This window comes from Bos indicus x Bos taurus, chromosome 20, assembly GCF_003369695.1.
Source record: "Bos indicus x Bos taurus breed Angus x Brahman F1 hybrid chromosome 20, Bos_hybrid_MaternalHap_v2.0, whole genome shotgun sequence".
In the NCBI taxonomy this organism is placed as follows: Eukaryota; Metazoa; Chordata; class Mammalia; order Artiodactyla; family Bovidae; genus Bos; species Bos indicus x Bos taurus.
Window position 1 is genome coordinate 30,388,535 of NC_040095.1, and position 18,911 is coordinate 30,407,445.

Below are 18,911 nucleotides of genomic sequence, written 5' to 3' on the forward strand. Positions count from 1 at the left end.
GAACTGAACTGAACTGAAGATATATACTAAGGAGAACACTAGCTATGAATAGGACTGGAGATGCAGCCAAATGGAGGCTTTACAGTTATTAACATTTTTAACACTTCTTGATCCAAAAAGAAATCTGGAAACTCTTTGAGTGCGATAGCACTTACTTAAAGAGAAAATAGAGTAGGTCATTTCCTTACATCATTAAGATGCATAAGTATCTCTGGTGAGTGACCATTGTTGTGAATAATTCTTATCATGCTGTGATCTACATAGTCCCACCTATAGGTATATTCTTATAATTTATGGTAAGAAAAATACAAGCTATTTCGATCTTTAACTTATCCCTTTGCTATTCATTAGTCTTTATGTTGAAGTTAAATTCTGAGTCTGGAACTCTGTGGAAGAGATTAAATTAAACCCAATACAATATATGATTAAAAATCTACTGTTAACAGGGAGGAATGTTGAAGTGAGAATGATTCAAGTGAGGAAAGGTCCTCTTTGCTATAGTGATTTTTCTCACAGACAGTTATTTACCTACAGTATTTATGATCAATTTCCACTGAGCTTTCTCTGGTGTGTTTATGACCATATCTTTATTTTCTAATCAACTAAGCAATACCAGGCATTAGCACTTCTGTTTGCCTGGCATTGCACTTCAGATGGTAGCTACCCTGCAGAGCACCTTTGTTTTCTAAAGCTGATGGAAAGAATTTTAGCTGGGATTGAAAAAAAAAATCTGCATTGGAATTTCAGTTGTGCTAACCATCAGTTGTGTAAAGTCAGATAATTCCTTTAACTATTATGTCATTCTGTGTAATCCAAATTATTAACATTCTTTAATATGACCTCTAATAACATGTCTATTGATAAGCACATTACTGAATTCAGTTCATTTTGTATGAAATGACCACATTCCCCTTTGTAGTTGGGGTGAGGCAGTGACAAGCATTCCTTTTTAATGAATTGGGAGAAAACTTCTCTTCTTGCTGAGTTTCAAGAAATGTTTATAGAGGTGGCCTAGGAATATTCCAAACACACTTGAAGAAAGGCCAGTGGAAGCTGTATCTTTCAAATGGAGTCTCACTCTAGAATGCAAGGATAACAAGTTAAAATGGGCGAAGATGGAAAGACTGAAGTTGTAGACATAACAATAAGGCATTTATGTCTTCATTCAGAAAAATGATTTAGAGCATCACAAAGTTTCGAGCAGCTGAAGTTTACTGAAAGCAAATACTGGTAAAAAAAAAAAAAACTTGAAGTAACATTTACTATTATTGAAAGGAAATAGTGCCCTTTTGGTATTTAGCTTTAATGGAGTTTACCATCTGCTTTGGGCTGCATTCCCTAGTTGAAAGAGCAAGAGAGATGAGAACCACCTTTTGTACCAGCTGACCATTAGTTTCTGAAAAAAAGTGAGACCCAGAAGAATTAGTGTAAGAGAAGGAAAGCTCTGATGGAGTGGGAAACCAGAGCTGAAACACAGATGAGAGTGTCAGGCTGTGCCTTCCCTCCTCCTGCCAGCTCCTCCCTCTTCCAACCATAACACGCCCCACACATAGAACACAAACATAGAGATAGTGGAATCCAACACACATCTTTTATTATTCAAACTGGCAGCCTCAGTATTATCTTCTTCCATTGCTAAAAGAGTAAGGAGGCAGCTGTTGACAATATGGAAATCAAATCACACAGAGGGAGTCTGCTAGTTAACATTTTGAAAACCAATGAAACGCAACATCACTTAGTGCTTAAGAGCCTGCATATTTGATGGCATATAAGAGTTTGCACCTTAATGCTAAGCTATTTCAATGTTAGCTTCCTCTTGTGTATAACAGGATATATAATGGAGCCATAAATGTTTATGACCGCAGTGTTCTAAACGTAGGGTCCAGTACAAGGGGATACCCTATAAGTTGGAGCTGTGAGTTTTAACTTTATCATAGTTACATATTCATTTTCTTTCTTCCTCTCTATGAAATGAACTTTTGGACGAAACACCACTGTTGTCTCTCTTATTCAGGTCTGTACTCTTAGAACCTAGCACTGTGGTTTGAACATAAGTAGTTTTTTGCTGCTAAACTTAGACCACTCTGCTTTCTGGAAAGAAATCCCACTATGCAAGAGTTTAGTTCATCTGACCATATGTATTCATTGTTCCATTAATACAGCTTACTTCTGTAATAAATTACATAAATATGGTGACTATTTTCTGTCTAGACTGACTTTAATATGTGTTTTCACATAATTATAGAATTGAAAATTCTGACTTAAGTTCCACTAGTTCTAGTTTTTTTAATAGGCCTATCTGCTGACTTCACTTTCTGCTAATTAACCTAAATACAATAAAATATTAGGAGGGAGACTATGTAAACCCAAATGCATATAATATCATATTGAGACTTAGAAACTTTCTAGAGATGGCCAGATCAAGAGCAGTGTGGCTTTGCCACATGAGACCTTTCAGTCTGGTGGACTGATTTCATCCTTTTTTCTTATCCTCCTGCCCTTCTCTTTCTTCCTCCTTTTCCTCGTCCTTCTTTCTCTTCTAACTAGAAACATACTTCCTTCCTTACTTCAACCAAGTATGTGTCAAAGAACACTAATCACTTAAACTCTTGCTACTCAGAGTGTAGTTCTAGGACTGGCAGCATTGAAATCACTTGGGAGTTTGTAATGCAGAAGTTGGTACCCAGCCTCAGGTGATTTACATAAAGCTTGAACTGCTCTTTCTTTAGCCTATCTTGTGGGTAGCCTAGGGAAGATATGGTTTCACCCACTAGAGGGCAGTAAGACATGCACACCACTAGGCACTGCATGTATCTCCCCAAGTATGATTAACAGTTTAACTACCTGCAGTTGCCAAAGGGGTAGTATGCCTAGTTCCTTTAAAGGAAAAGCAACCAAGTCAAACCAGGTTACATAGAGAAGTTCAACATGTGAGATCAATGAAATAAGCAGTTCCATGACACTAGCATAGTATAAAATCAGGTGCCAAATCCGAAATTGTAATGTTGGCTCTCTTTCATAGATTATAGGACTATAAAGCTGGAAAAGGCTTTGATAATCACCTCTGGGGCAACCTCTTTACTTTACAGATGAGGAAGGATACTCCAAGAGGTTAACTGCTTCTTTCAAATTCATACAGCTCGCAATTTGCCAAGCCAAATCTGGAACTACTACCAACAGACTCCCCTACCAAGAGTAAAACAAGATTTTAACGAGATGCAAAACATATCTCTGTAGTATTCCATGGCAAAATGAAGTTCATACTTGTACTTTACACAGATGATGGGTTTAATATTGCTGTTGTTTTCTTAGAGGGAGGGGATAGCAGTGGAGTACTTGTCTTTTTCTTCTTCAGGTATTTATATTCAGTTGTACTACCATCAAAACACAGCATAGGTGTCTCCAGCTCCAGTTCCATAAGTGTCCACATGTAAATATCAACCACTCACTACGTACTGAGTAACTATAATATTCATGGCACAGTTTCACATTCTTTTTAGTGTGGTGCTAGCATCATTTCTACTCTTGGTGGTCTTTAGTTATGTATGTTATTATAGCTTAGCTGGTAACTGTTTTTAATTCTCAATCCCATATGTTTTTTTGCATGCAAAATAGTATCAACAACATTATGTCAGACCCAAAGATACAGAAGGTGATGAAAACTGAGCTGGTGGATCCTCATTCATCTAATAAGCTGGAAAGGCTTTACAGAAAGAGGAACCCTAATTGCACATACAACACCCTCAGTCTCACATGTCTTCAAAATGACCTTTAAAAGAATGCTTTAAATGTCATAGCTTTTTTAGAAAACATTGAGCCAAACATGGAAATTGCATGAGAAGAATTTCTGAATCTCCAATTAAAGGCACAAAGAGCCACATTTTCAATTTCCTCTTCTTTTTTTCTTTCTCTAACTTGTCAATGCAATTATTTAATAAAAACCAACATCACATTAAAATAATTAGGCATAAGCAGTTGAATGTTGATGGATATAATACAAGCAGTTTCTTAGACAGAGGTTAAGTTTTTGAGCAAAGTTCCAGGATAGAAAACGTGGTGAAGCAAAGTTTCAGTGGAGTGACCTTAGCAATAAAAGTGCTCCAAAAATAACAGCATACATTTTTTAAGGAATGTCCAATCTTATTCAATTTCAACCTTGTCAAAGAAATTTAAATCTAGCTCCCAAATAAATGTTTAAGAATCCTGACTTACTCATCTCTTCTCTTACTTTTAGCAACTGTATATAAATGATGTCATAATCAACTGTTATAATTTTGTCATAATTGTTTATAATGAGAGTTACCCACAACCTTACTTAAATTATCCAGAATATGACTCCAAAATATAGCTGCTAAGATTGGAGCAGATTCTGAAGTAAATGGCCTAAGTAGGTTTTGTTCTTCCTATTTTAAACTCAAAAGGAAATAATCTTAGCAAAAGAATGACGATGTCTGATCAAGTGAGCTAGTATCCATAATCTGTAATTTAAACAACTTAAATTGTAATATTGATTCCCCTAAGGGATAAACAAATTATATACTATTTGTATAGGATATGTATTTTCTCTACCATTAATAGTACAAAAACCATAAATAAAATCAGTAGCATTTAATAGACTATATTTTAGTATTCATATTAAAATATATATGCAGTTATTTTAGGAGGTTAATATTACCCTTTGCACTTACTTTACCTGTTTTATCTGAGAATATCCTTTTTCACATTATAATAAAATAATAGCCTTCAATTATTGCCAGTAATATTAATGGCATAGTCATGTTTATATCTCAAATATGCTTTTAATTTTCTGAAGCAGAGGCAAATTGCTGGTGATATCTTAATGTTTTGAGGTACTTAATGCCAAAAGGCTTGGACCTGATCTTTAACTGAATATTTCCCAGATGTGTGGTAGGGTGAAAGGTGGAACAACTAACAGAAACCAACTTCCTATCCACGTTAGACTTACTTAGGTGAGTTTTAAGTAAGGATTAATTAGACAGTGAGACCTTATAAGCAGTCAACTTCACAGCTCCCAGAGATAAAAGCTGGGAACATGCTCAGTTGTAACATAAGCCATATGTTGAGAAAGAGAAGTATCAACTACCAGTGTCTGCTTTCACCTTGTTTATAATGCTTTTTTAGCCAACTTTCTTTTGAAAATCTAATATTCTGGGAAATGTTGAAAAGTTGTTTACTAAAGGGTGAAGCACCTTACATTTTTGAATAAGTATCAGATAAATATTGAAGGAGCAAAAAAATGTGAAACATTTAACTCCTATGGATGAGCTCATAAATATAAAAAAACAACTTAAGAATGACAAGAGGAAACTGCTATTAATGTGGCTTATCCTGGACTGGCTTTGTACTGACAGTTACCCTGGGGACACTAATGCTCTGAAACTCTATGTCTCCGTGGGAAGCCAGGCTGCCCAGTTTAGGAAGAGGAATTTGGCACAAATTTACAGTTGTTTGTCCAGATTCAGTGGAAACTAACGATGAATTGGAACGAGATCTTGCCAGTTATTCATTCTTAGGGGTTGGGTGCTTTAACTTGACAAGATTTTGCCACCTAAAACAGCTGTTTTGTGTTGGAGACTACTAGATGGTAAGTTTGCCAGAACTGCTTAGAAGGTCTGAGCCATAAATGTCAAAGCAAATGTTTCTGATGTTGGGTACATGCTCATTTTGTGATATTTTTCATTTGAATTATCATTAGTTATGGGTATTGGTTTAGATTGGTAGTGTCAAAGTAGAAGACAGTGATATCAAGCTAAAAGCCAATGATCAAAATGTGTCAGTCATGAGAAGAGACCTGCTTCAACGAACAATGAAAATTAGATATGGTCCAAATCATATAAGAAATCAATCCGGTGTACTTATTTGCCAACAAGAACAAAATCTTCATCAATAATATCAGTTCCTCAAATATGTCAAGTTATTCTGGATAAAAATCTACTGGAAATAATTTTCCTTATGTGTTTTTTTTTCCTTTTTAGACTTTAAAAAATTATTTATTAGCATAGGTGAAATTTTCAGGTTGTAGTAAGAAATAAATGAAATGTAAAGAATCTGTCTGATAAAATACCTTGCAAAGCAAGTAACTGATATATATATATATTATATATTTTTTCTGCCTGTAATAAATTTGCCAGAAAATCTTGTCTACCAAAAAAGTTAGTGTGTTGATATTTTGCTTCAATGTAAAGGTCAAAAATATTTCTGACTCTTCATGTGATTACCTTACATAATAGTTAGCTAGCAAGGGCAATTGAAAAAAAGAAAACTATCAGATTCCAAAGAATAGTACACTGCTCACTCTACAGGGTTGCCAGTATTTTTGGAGGGGTTGAATGAAGGTGAAAGAAAAAAACCATGAAAATAATTTTCAAGCATAGCCATTTAACATCACAGTGTGTATATTGCTTGAAGTTTGTGAGTGGGAAGACAGCTAAGCAAATGTCTCTGAAACTCTCATTTTGAAAATCAAGTTTGTGTAACAGGAAAAGACATGTGGCACAAGTCTATGAAATTAGATCACATAGCCTAGTACCACAAACATAATTATTAGCGGCTGTTTTTGTCAACTGGCAGGTTACAGAAACAATAAAAAGAGGAGCTGATGATGATGAAAGAGGAAGGGCATGAAATGGTTGTACTCTTCTCAGTAGCTTTTAACTCTCAACATAAAGATTTTGTCAAACTCTCCAGACTTCAAGTGTTGACTGAGAAGCAAAGAGGGATGAGACAGCTTTTTGTTGGCTGGAAGAATAAAGATAGGATCTCCTATCACGCCAGCCAGAAGGCTGTTAAGCACTCAAGATGAAAACACTCAGGGTTTTAGAGTCAGCAAGCAATTGTTTACCTTGGACATTTGCAGCAGACCTCATTACCTTAACATCCTTGACCAAGTTTTTGAGGTAAAAAAACATCCAGGTTATGGACTGAGATATTGGACTTTGTGGTAAAGCGACTTCTTTTTTTTTTTTTTTTTTTTTAACTTTTAAATAGGTTCCCATAATTGTACACCTATGAAGGGAAAGAAAACAGAGAAATCTTTGGCTTTGCTGTGATTGAAGCAAATAAAATTTAGTAAGAGAAGATTGAGCAGAACAGTTTAGGCTTCGGATTCCACTTTACTCTTGACAGTGGTTCTGTATGTTCAGTAGATGGCTTTCATACACAGAAAACATCAAATACTTGTCGATGTGATTTTCATAGGATTACAATTGGTAATTAGTCCCTCAAGGTACCTGTACCTTACTTTGTTGATTGTACATCCAAAAATAATGTGAGGAATCAGTCTCCAGGATAGAGACCATGCTGAGGTTAGAAGACAAATTCGGGCAGGATGTTGGGGTGCAGAGGATGGTATGTTCCTCTATATACCTGCCATGGGAGGTGAAGATGAACTGGCTTGTGATTTTACCCCACTGTGTAACCTATGGAGAGTTGGCATGCTCAAAGAGAGAATACCTGCCAATGGAGAAGAGCTTTCTTTTCCTCTTTCCAGAGAAAAATACGTTTGCCAAAGTTGAAATTGGTACTTTGCACGTGAGTTCCTTCAGATAAATTCCTAATTTGTTCTATGATTATATGTTGGATCCTTGTTATGGGATAGGTGCTGGCAGTACAGATGTGGCCCATTTGGAGAAATAGAAGAGTCATGCTTTCAAAAAATCCAGCCAAAGGCACTCTTCTCTTTCTTCACCATAGTTCTCATCTGCATACTGAACTTCTTGACATGCCCAGTCCTTGTATCAAAATGCATAAAGAAATAAGTTCAGTTCCATGGTGACTGTAACCTATCCATACGTGAAAATTTCCCAAGAGAGTTCTAATCCTGAGTTCCATTTCCATGTTCTGTCATAGTTTAATCAAAATTTTCAAGATTTAAGGGCATGGCTAGCTTTTAGCTTTTTGAAATTTAAAAAATTGTTTTTCTAACTGGTTTATTTATATAAGATAGATATACATTTCTATTCATTTATCTGCTAAATAACAGTTACTATGAAATATATATCATCTCATGGCACTTGAATTTCTGAGTCTGTTTTGGTAAAATATAGAAGCATCAAATATATGCCCTCATAAATCACGACTCTAAATTTGACATCTATTTGGACATGATTTATAAAAATTCTTATATGAAAACAAATAAACAAGGTTTACTTTGAATTTTTCCCAAGAATAATATGCAGTGAAATATTTCAGTGTTTGTACTAAATCAAATTATATTACAATTATGTTATTTTTCTGACCTTCTTAAATTAGTGGGAGAAGAAACATTTACAATAGAATTTAAATGGTATGAAAATGTTGAATGTTGATCATTCTTTATAGATGTTTCCAGTAATTTATTATCCTGTCTTGCTTAAATAAGTCAACCACTTTATCTAAATGTGTTTTGCCAATCTGATGACAATTTGACTCATTATTTTAAAATATGTATTGTCTTTTTGAGCTTCTGTTTCTCTCTACCTATATCCATGCACTAAAATTTTACTCACCACAAATTTTATAAATTATTTTATTTCTGTTGAATTTAATAATTATTTGACAAAACAAGTTAGTCAGAATTGAGCAAATCCATTCAAATGCTTCTTTGCAATTGAGTATATGAATTAAATAACATCATGAGTCTTTATTTTGGGGGAAATGCTTTCAGATTTCAACAAATAAACATCAAGTAGAAACAGTTCTTCAAACTACAATATATTGAATTTTATCTAGCTGAACTGAAAGATACTACAAAGAAGGTTTTTTTTTAAAAAAAAATGTACCCCTAATTTATTTTTTTCAAGTTTTGGCCACACCTTGCAGCATGTGGAATCTTAGTTCCCTGACCAAAGATAGAACGCATCTCCCCTGCATTGGCAATGCAGAGTCTTAACCATTGGACCACCAGGGAAGTCCCTACAAAGAAATTTAAGTTAACTTTTATTTGAATATTTTTTCCAATTTTTTAAAGATTTTAACAATTTGGGATAAAATTTAATTGAATAAAATGAGCTACTTGCAATTAGCATGGTTTGGATATGTATTTTAATGCAAGATATACAAAATCAAGTCAGTGCAATAATTTTAATTCAGTGGTTTTTCTCTATTAACTTTTGGTTTTGATTTTCTCTTTTTTTTGTCTCCTGTAATCTGGATACAAGAAAGCATATCTTATATGCATGAAAACTTAAGTACTTATAAGCTATCATCTGCGCTTAAATACTAAACATTCAGTGTGCTTCATTCAGAACAGTTTATGTGCATCAAGATGATTATGAAAGAACACTTGTCTGAAATGCATATATATTATACATACACACATTATATATTAGTTCACTTATTTGCCTCTCGACATTTTTTAAAACTCTCTTACAAGGTCCTGCTGATTATTTGGGACCAGCACCTACATTTAATGTTCTCTTATCTGACAATTTTCACTTTCAAACTTGGATCAGATAGTGTTTTCATTTAAAGGGTGTGTGTTCCTTCTCAAAAGTATACTATTTTAAACCAATTTAAGCGTTGGTTTTAAAATAAGATGGATATTAAGATAATCCCTGGTCTTTGTCAACCATGGGGAAACATAAATCATGTGTCAGGTAAAATTTATCCTGTCTAGTGATACCTGTATAGATAGTCTGTTCACTTAAGACAGTGAAACAATAAAAGTAGAGTTTAAAAAACCTTACATAATATTTCATTTTCCATGTATAAATACAAAGAATAAGAAAGGATATATGTTGGGTTCTAATATCAATTATCAAATGCATCTCACTAAAGGAGTAATAATCTACTCCTCAACATGGTTAAGGTATATCTGTTCTTAAAACATCTCTTCCTAGTCCAATGTTGCTTTTCCCATGTTCTGTCTGACTTTTATGCTCATTTTTATTTTTATACTGTCTCCAAATACTCTTTTTAAGTACCAAGGAAATCCCTTATATTGATTTCTATGAAAGTATTCCTTCCAATGCAGTCTGCAAAATACTGGCTGTGTGCATTACTAGTGACTGGAAATGAATGTGTGACGCTGTCTTCCTCTATTTCCAACCTGAGAGAAACCTGTTTTCATTGCCAGTTGTGTGGAAAATAACAGGGCATTTTCATGAACTTTGGAGATAAAATCACTTCTACCTTAGTACATGGAGAAGGAATTAGCAACCCACTCCAGTATTCTTGCCTGGAGAACCCCATGGACAGAGGAGCCTGGCAGGCTACAGTCCATGGGGTCGCAAGAGTCACACACGACTTGACGACTAAACCACCACCGCCACCACCTTAGTGTATGACCAAAATAAGTCAGTCCTTTTGGTTAAAGTCCAGAGAACCATGACCTTTCCTGAGTATCTTGATTAAACTTTCCCTTTTAAGCAGAAGCCAGAATTCTTTATTGCAATATGATGAGTTACAGATATGCATAATTTTATATATGACAAATGAATCAATGTTTTAATTTGACAAGTATATATAAATAGCTAAAATGTTTTTTGCATACTCAAATAAAAATGTATATACTAAATAGTCATGTTTGTATTTCTTAGTATTATAACTATCCACTATCTAAGTAACTATGGGAGGAATCTTTGAAAGAATAAAGAAACATTATATGCTATTCCATATCATGCAAAAGCTTTATTAGTTTACAAAATACATGTTCAAAGTGAGCCATGAGCTTGAACTCTAAAACTTGTTGTACAGTAAGTAGCTTAAGCTACTCAGGGCTATTTATTCTTAGCTAATTTGTGAACACTTCAATGCATCAAGTAAGACTATTTCTTACTAGAAATCCAACATTAAGATGTGCTCTACTAACCATTTTATTCTTTTTGTTAAATTGACGAAAAAAGATATTTAGATATTACATTTAGTTGTATTAAAGAAAAGTATTAAATTTAGTAAATGTGATAGACATTTTATAGGAATAACTTTAGAGTAATTATCTATATTGACATGGTGATCATTTAGCAAAATATATCATGGAACAATTCCTCTAATCATTTATGTTAGCTTTAAAATTTTTTCTTACTTTATAAATAAAATGCAGTGGTCAAGCTCAACTAGAATGAATTGTTTCTGTGTAATGACCAAGATAAATTAGTCTATAAAACATTAAGTAGATAGAAAACTTTTGCCTGCCTGCCAACAGTTTTTAAATGTTTATAGGAGCCTCATGTTGTAGTAGAAAGAACATGTACTAACTATTTATTTCAGGCTCTAAGTAATCTTTTAGAGATGCTTGGATAAGTCCTTGGATATCCCTAGGTCCCCCGGTGTCATCTATTACAGAAGGGAAAGAGATAAACCAGACAATCTCTAGATTTCATCAAACTCTTCTCTGACTCTACAATTTACTAAGACCTAGCTTTTTCTTAAGCCTTAAATGACCTGAACTTTCCTCACAAAAATAAATGACATGAAGCTTTCTTATTTAGTAATTTTAGCCAATTTTGAGGCTTTAAAATCTTTAATCAGAAGTTTTGTTTGAACCAAAAATATTTCTCAAAATAATCTATGATGATTCATCTGGGAGGTAGGAGAAGGGAATATCACATTTGATATGTTTACCAAAGCCTCCTTATTGTAATAGATCTGATTTAGGGAGTTGGATGGCCTTTTCTAGTACATAACATGTTTCTAGTATTATTTTGCATTGTCTGTAGATTTATCCAGCAGCAGTAAGATTGCAGTGATTGTCCTTTATTTTCATATGGTTGGTATTTAGGCCAACATTTATGCACAGAATGAAAGACTTTCCTTCTCTCTATGCTCAGTGAAGAGACATAAACCACATGAGGTTTCCCTCAGGCTTTTCCCCAAAATGTGAAATGTAGGAGACATGATAGAGTAGGGCCAAAGTAGGATGTGATTGGATGCCCAGGCAAGAAATCAGGAATTCTGACACTTTAGACATTTGAAGAATTAGTTTACGAAAGGAAATGGGGAAAAAAGAAAAAAATAAATATATAGCTTTATAAAACTTCATATATATTTTCTGACAGAGAAATAAAGTTTACCTTTCAAAAAGAAATATTTTCCATATTTACTCTTTGCCTTATTATGGCCTTATTACCTACCAATCAAATGAATTGTGCTAGATTTTCCTGAGAGTATCTTCAGCCTCCCTTTCTAAACTCTTTCTGTTTTATGCCATTTCCCACCGTTTATTCCATTGTAAAATGGGATCCAATGTCAATTATCTTGGGTCACAGCAAATGATTCAAACATATATCTCCAGTGTTCTTTTTCCAGGATTACCGGCAGTTGGAAGTAGAGCAAGGGGCACACAAAGTTTTCTAGGTCTTTATTTCATGCAAAATTAGGCTTACTATTTTTTCTCATATTGCAAATTAGTTTAATTTATATCAGTACTTACTATGGACAACACTCAGGAATTTCAAATAAATTCTTATCCTTAGAAACATGTAATTTATCTCGTTATAGATCTGCCCTAAGAACACAGAAGGTAATATCTGAAAACACAAAATATTAATAATTATCTATGTCCTGATACAATTCAATAAAGTTAAAAGAACAGCCAAAAACACTCTGCTAGTGAGGCAAAAACGTAAAAAATTTTAAGTTTACTAAGTCTATTGATCTAGCACAGTGTCACGAAGAGCCACATTAGATGGTCATCTGCAAATATTTATTGACTTATGATCAATATGGAAAACTTCAGAGTCATGTTTCATTTGTAATACAAATACCATAATGAAATGAATCTTTAACACACTTTAACATTTATTTATAACTAGGGAATAAAGTCTCTAGATTGTATTATTTCTGATACTTTTAATGTTAGGTCAGTGACAGTGGTTAAATTACAGCATATGTCAATTAAAATATAGCTTTAAATTGACAGATGTTTTAGAATTTGCCACCATACTCATCAATCAGACCAAGCTATTCACTGAGTTTAGCCTCTGACTTGAAGTACCAGGTGAGAATGTAAAAGGTCATTGGGTGTTGCAGTAAATTGGCAAAGGTATATCTCATTGTATTATATAGGGATGGTAAGGATTTTCTGCTAATGTAGGTCCTGTTTCTGTCTGCAGTTCTAAAAGAATGTCAAGGGTATCTGAAAGAACTGTGGCTGATAGAGAAACTAAATATCTTTATTGCATTATGCTGACAAGGCAGCCACAGTCTATAATAGTACAAGGTGGACCAGCTTTAGATCAATGAGCAGCCCACTCTGGTATCATCCCTTTAAAGGTAGTGAGATTATTCTAGAGGGTGGGAGATCAAGGGGATCCCTACAGATCTGTAACAATTTCATGGCCATCAGCATAATTTTAAGGGAACAATACAATCATTTAATTCTTAAAGTGTCCAATGTCAACACAATTACCCTATGAAAATGCCTATAAAATACTTCTTTAGGAATAGTTGAAGGCACTTAAGTTTCCACCAGCATTCCATACCCTTATTGAGAAGAAGAAAACAAAGATTCTGCTAATAACGTTATTATAAGTAAAAAAACTGACCACAGACAACAGTATACTATATTTGTTTGTAAACTCTGAATCCACATTATCTCACTTATGCAGACATTGAATCCCACACCTATAAAAACAAGCAAAAGAAAAACTCAGTACTTCTTTCCACATTCTTTAACAATTTGCTTTGATGTTAAGTTGTTACCATTATTTTACAATTTTGTTTCTCTGCATGTGTCTCTATCAATGCTTTTTTTTTTAATACCAGAGTCCTGCTCTGTCTCTGAATGTCGTATATAGAACACGGTGTGGTCCTGGGACCAGCAAAATCAACACTGCCTGAGAAATTGCTAGAAATTTAACTTTTCTGGTCCTACCCCAGATCTACCAAATCAAAAATCCAAAACATCTGTGTTTAAACAAGACTTGCAAATGATTCTGGTGCATATCCTCAAGTTTTAGAACTACAGGTGTAGAAAACTAGTTGCCTTGGCACCATTCTGACTCAGCAGACAGTAAATATCTATCCAGTGTTCACTGCCTGGCGTGGCACTAGTGATAAAGAACCTGCCTGCCAATGCAGGAGACATCAGAGACACGGGTTCAATCCCTGGGTCAGAAAGATCGCCTGGAGAAGGGCATAGCAACCCACTCCAATATTCTTGCGTGGAGAATCCCATGGAAGAGGAGGCTGGCAGGCTACAGTCCACAGGGTCTCAAAGAATCAGACAGGACTGAGCACGCATGCATACGCACATACACACAATCTCCATATATGAAGGAAATGAAAGAACATGAAGATACAGGGGCCAAGTTTTTTTTCTAATAAAGTTATCAAGAAAATTATTCTATATGGAAGTGAATCCCTTTGTGCAGACTAAATGGTATGCTTGTCTAAAATACTTTTGAAATCTAATAATCAAGTGTTTGCTAGAATATGGAGAAAAGTATCTAAATAGATAAAACAACCTTTATTGTTGACTTTGTTATAATTTGCTTAAAAGTAATATTAAACATTTATATTTTATAATTTGCCAACTTTTCCTTTGAAGCATACATTTTGGCACATCCTCTAACTTTTATTTTCATTTTATTTGGATATGGAATTACTAATTCATCTCAAGATTTTACAAAGATTACTGTCAAAGAAAAAATATATTTAATAAATACCCAGTTTTTCTCTACTCAGCCAGTACTGGACTAACCACTTATGATTTATTTGTTCATTCAATAAATACATATTGAACATATATTATGAACTATATACTTTTCTAATATTTTTTTAAAAAAGATCACTATGACTGCTATAATTCTTTGAGTAAGATACACAATTAAGGAGATAGACCCAGAGTGATCCCTAAACTGAATACCATATTTTTAGCCAGTTAGGCCCATGCTATTGGGTATGGCCCATAATCTCAGATATATACAGTATAAATGTGATACCAAGCCAAAGAGGTCTGTAAGTCTTTCTGTAGTAGGATATAATAGATCTGTCTGGGCCACTGAACAATTCATGGGAAAGAAAGAGACAGTTTAGAGAGGATGGGATTTGTGTAACATACTAATCATGACATGTTTCAGCACACTGACTAAAGCTGTCAAAGTACATATACAGCATTATGATCTATTTTGTGTTAAAATGTTTAGAAAAAAATTATACATGACTAATTCTGAATTCATAAGTCTCTGACATTTATTGAGCTGCTTCCACGTTTCACAAATCATTTTTTGAAAAGTCCTTCCTCATCTAGGAGAGCATCACTTCTACTCAAGCAGAACCCTTACATGTACTGAGTGTCCCCCACAAAGTGCAATCAGTGGGGAGAGCCCACAGAGGCTCTGGCACACACTGAGCTCTTTCCGTTCCTCCATGCCTTTCATCACTCATTCACTTTTCTCCCCCTAAAATGTTCCCCTCAACTTCTCAGTTCCCACCTATTAAAATCCTACCCACTGAAAGGTTCATCTCAAATACCAACCATCTTCTTCAGGATGACTTCTTTATTAAAAAACCATGGCAGCGTATTTTATCTCTAATAGATCACTTAACATATTTACTTTGTGTTGTAATTACTTAAATTTTTCCTGTCTTTATCCTAACCAGTTTTTAAACTCCTTGCAGGTAAAGATTGTGTCTCATCTGTCTTTTCATCCTCCATAGTGACAGCTATCACAAGCCCTGAACATGGATGGTTACTTAGTACATGCTAGCAGAGGATAAGATGGTTGGATGGCATCACCAACTCAATGGACATGAGTTTGAGCAAGCTCCAGGAGTTAGTGATGGACTCAGAAGCCTGGCATATTACAGTCTATGGGGTTGCAAAGACTCGGACAGGACTGAGAGGCTGAACAGAACTGAACATTCTATCGGAATTAATTTACTCAAATAATCTCCAGGAGTGATTTAAATATGCAAGTTCTGTCTGTCCAGGAGAGGATAATCAGATTTTGCATCCATTTTTTGCATTTCACTGCCCCCTTGTATATATCCATTCTGTTATTAATAAATCACTTTTACATTCCTTTTCCTGTTATATCCATGAAAAGTTATTTAAAGAGAAAGTTACCATCTACGCCAATAGCTTGTTTATTATCATGGACCAAAAAGAGTAGTCTTGGTCCAGTGTAATTGCTGCAGGAAAAAACAGGTTAGATGCTTCATTTCTGGAGATGGATGAGAGACAGAAACTGGGAATAATGTTTCTGAATGGCTGCATCCTGAGATTGACAACTCAGTGACTCATCAAAGCATAATTCTTGCCCTACGAAGATGACACCATCCTTATGGCAGAAAGTGAAGAGGAACTAAAAAGCCTCTTGATGAAAGTGAAAGTGGAGAGTGAAAAAGTTGGCTTAAAGCTCAACATTCAGAAAACAAAGATCGTGCTATCCGGCCCCATCACTTCATGGGAAATAGGTGAACAAACAGTGGAAACAGTGTCAGACTTTATTTTCTTGGGCTCCAAAATCACTGTAGATGGTGACTGCAGCCATGAAATTAAAAGACGCTTACTCCTTGGAAGGAAAGTTATGACCAGCCTAGATAGCATATTCAAAAGCAGAGACGTTACTTTGACAACAAAGGTCCATCTAGTCAAGGCTATGGTTTTTCCAGTGGTCATGTATAGATGTGAGAGTTGGACTGTGAAGAAGGCTGAGCACCGAAGAATTGATGCTTTTAAACTGTGGTGTTGGAGAAGACTCTTGAGAGTCCCTTGGACTGCAAGGAGATCCAACCAGTCCATTCTGAAGGAGATCAGCCCTGGGAGTTCTTTAGAAGGAATGATGCTAAAGCTGAAACTCCAGTACTTTGGCCACCTCATGCAAAGAGTTGACTCATTGGAAAAGACTCTGATGCTGGGAGGGATTGGGGGCAGGAGGAGAAGAGGATGACAGAGGATGAGATGGCTGGATGGCATCACTGACTCAATGGATGTGAGTCTGGGTGAACTGCGGGAGTTGGTGATGGACAGGGAGGGCCTGGCGTGCTGCGATTCAGGGGGTCTCAAAGAGTCGGACACGACTGAGCGACTGAACTGAACTGAACTGAACAGTTAAAAAAAACACTGATTTACATGAAAATTATGATTCCAGATTATTTCCATTTGGAGTTCATCAGTTTTCAAAATCCTCCCCATTACTACAGTGATGCTGCTTCATTAGGTAGAATTTACCAATTAATAGGAGTTAATTTTTTTGTCACAATAACTCTTATTAGATTATCAAACTTTATTAAGATTTCACATATCACTCAAAATAAATCATATGTTGCTATTATTAAAGGAATTTGCTTTAAAATTAGCTTCTTCTAATATATTCTTTAAACTGTTACACATTTTAGATAAAATATTTCCTATTTGCCAGAATCCTTAGTGTCAGTAGAAGATGGTTGATACCTTGACTCTGACAACTCCCCACCCTTACTTCTTACAACTTCCTGCCTTGTTTCTCACTTTCCCCTAGGAGGCTGTCCAATTGGCATTCAATTTTGCATTAAAGCATACACCTGTAGAACTATAAGTTATTAATGCAACAACTCTGAAACATACTTTCCAAAAGTATTTTGTAGGCAAACTTGATCATCCTTAACAAAGAACAGAGAACATGGGAGAGATTCTCTCTTAAAAAATAGACAAGTCCTTTAGACTTGAAAGTTTAGAAAGTCACTCGCACATTCAAAGAAATTTGTAACAAGTCATTGTCCTTTAAGCACAAACTGGAATCAAGATTTCCAGGAGAAATATCAATAACCTCAGATATGCAGATGACACCACCCTGATGGCAGAAAGTGAAGAAGAACTAAAGAGCCTCTTGATGAAAGTGAAAGAGAGTGAAAAAATTGACTTAAAGCTCAACATTCAGAAAACTAAGATCATGGTATCTGGTCCCATCACTTCACAGCAAATAGATGGGGAAGCAATGATAACAGTGACAGAATTTATTTTCGAGGACTCCAAAATCACTGCAGATGGTGATTGCAGCCATGAAATTAAGACACTTACTCCTTGGAAGGAAAGTTATGACCAACCTAGATAGCATATTGAAAAGCAGAGACATTACTTTGCCAACAAAGGTCCGCTAGTCAAGACTATGGTTTTTCCAGTAGTCATGTATGGATGTGAGAGTTGGACTATAAAAGGAAGCTGAGCACCGAAGAATTGAAGCTTTTGAACTGTGGTGTTGGAGAAGACTCTTGAGAGTCCCTTGGCCTTCAAGAAGATCCAACCAGTCCATCCTAAAGGAGATCAGTCCTGAATATTCATTGGAAGAACTGATGCTGAAGCTGAAGCTCCAATACTTTGGCCACCTGATGCGAAGAACTGGCACATTTGAAAAGACCCTGATGCTGGGAAAGATTGAAGGTGGGAGTAGAAGGGGATGACAGAGGATGAGATGGTTGGATGGCATCACCAACTCAATGGACATGAGTTTGAGTAAACTCCAGGAATTGGTGATAGACAGGGAAGCTTGGCATGCTGCAGTCCATGGGGTCACAAAGAGTTGAACATGACTGAGCAGTGAACTGAACTGAACTGTCCTTTACCCACAAAATTATTGAATTCTGACTTACTGATATATGATGTATATAAAAGTTTATTTTCAGAACTCAAAAGAACTTAAATCATCCAGGTCTTCCTCTTTGTATTTTGAAGCATACTGAAGCTTTTCAAGCTTGCCCTAACTGATTATAGAGTAAGAAAAATGGTTAACTGATTGATGAATTCTTTGAATATTGTGTTCCTATTTTGTGCAAAACAGAAAGAAACCCAAGAGTTTCTGAGCATAAATACAATCTACCATGTGCAGTGCACTCTCAGAAATAATCAATCGAGGATTTGCCAATATTTATTTCACCAAAACATTTTTGCTTCTGCCAACTCAGTCCATTCAGTCAGTTCAGTTCAGTTCAGTCACTCAGTCGTGTCCGACTCTTTGCAACCCCATGAGTCGCAGCACACCAGGCCTCCC

At 35.3% G+C, this 18,911-nt stretch overlaps 1 protein-coding gene across 1 annotated transcript in view; it reads left to right on the forward strand.

Annotated features, from left to right (window-relative positions):
- The window catches only part of FGF10 (fibroblast growth factor 10), a 97,925-nt gene that overhangs the window by 68,182 nt on the left and 10,832 nt on the right, over window positions 1–18,911 (forward strand). The gene's annotated exons all lie outside the window — the stretch shown is intronic.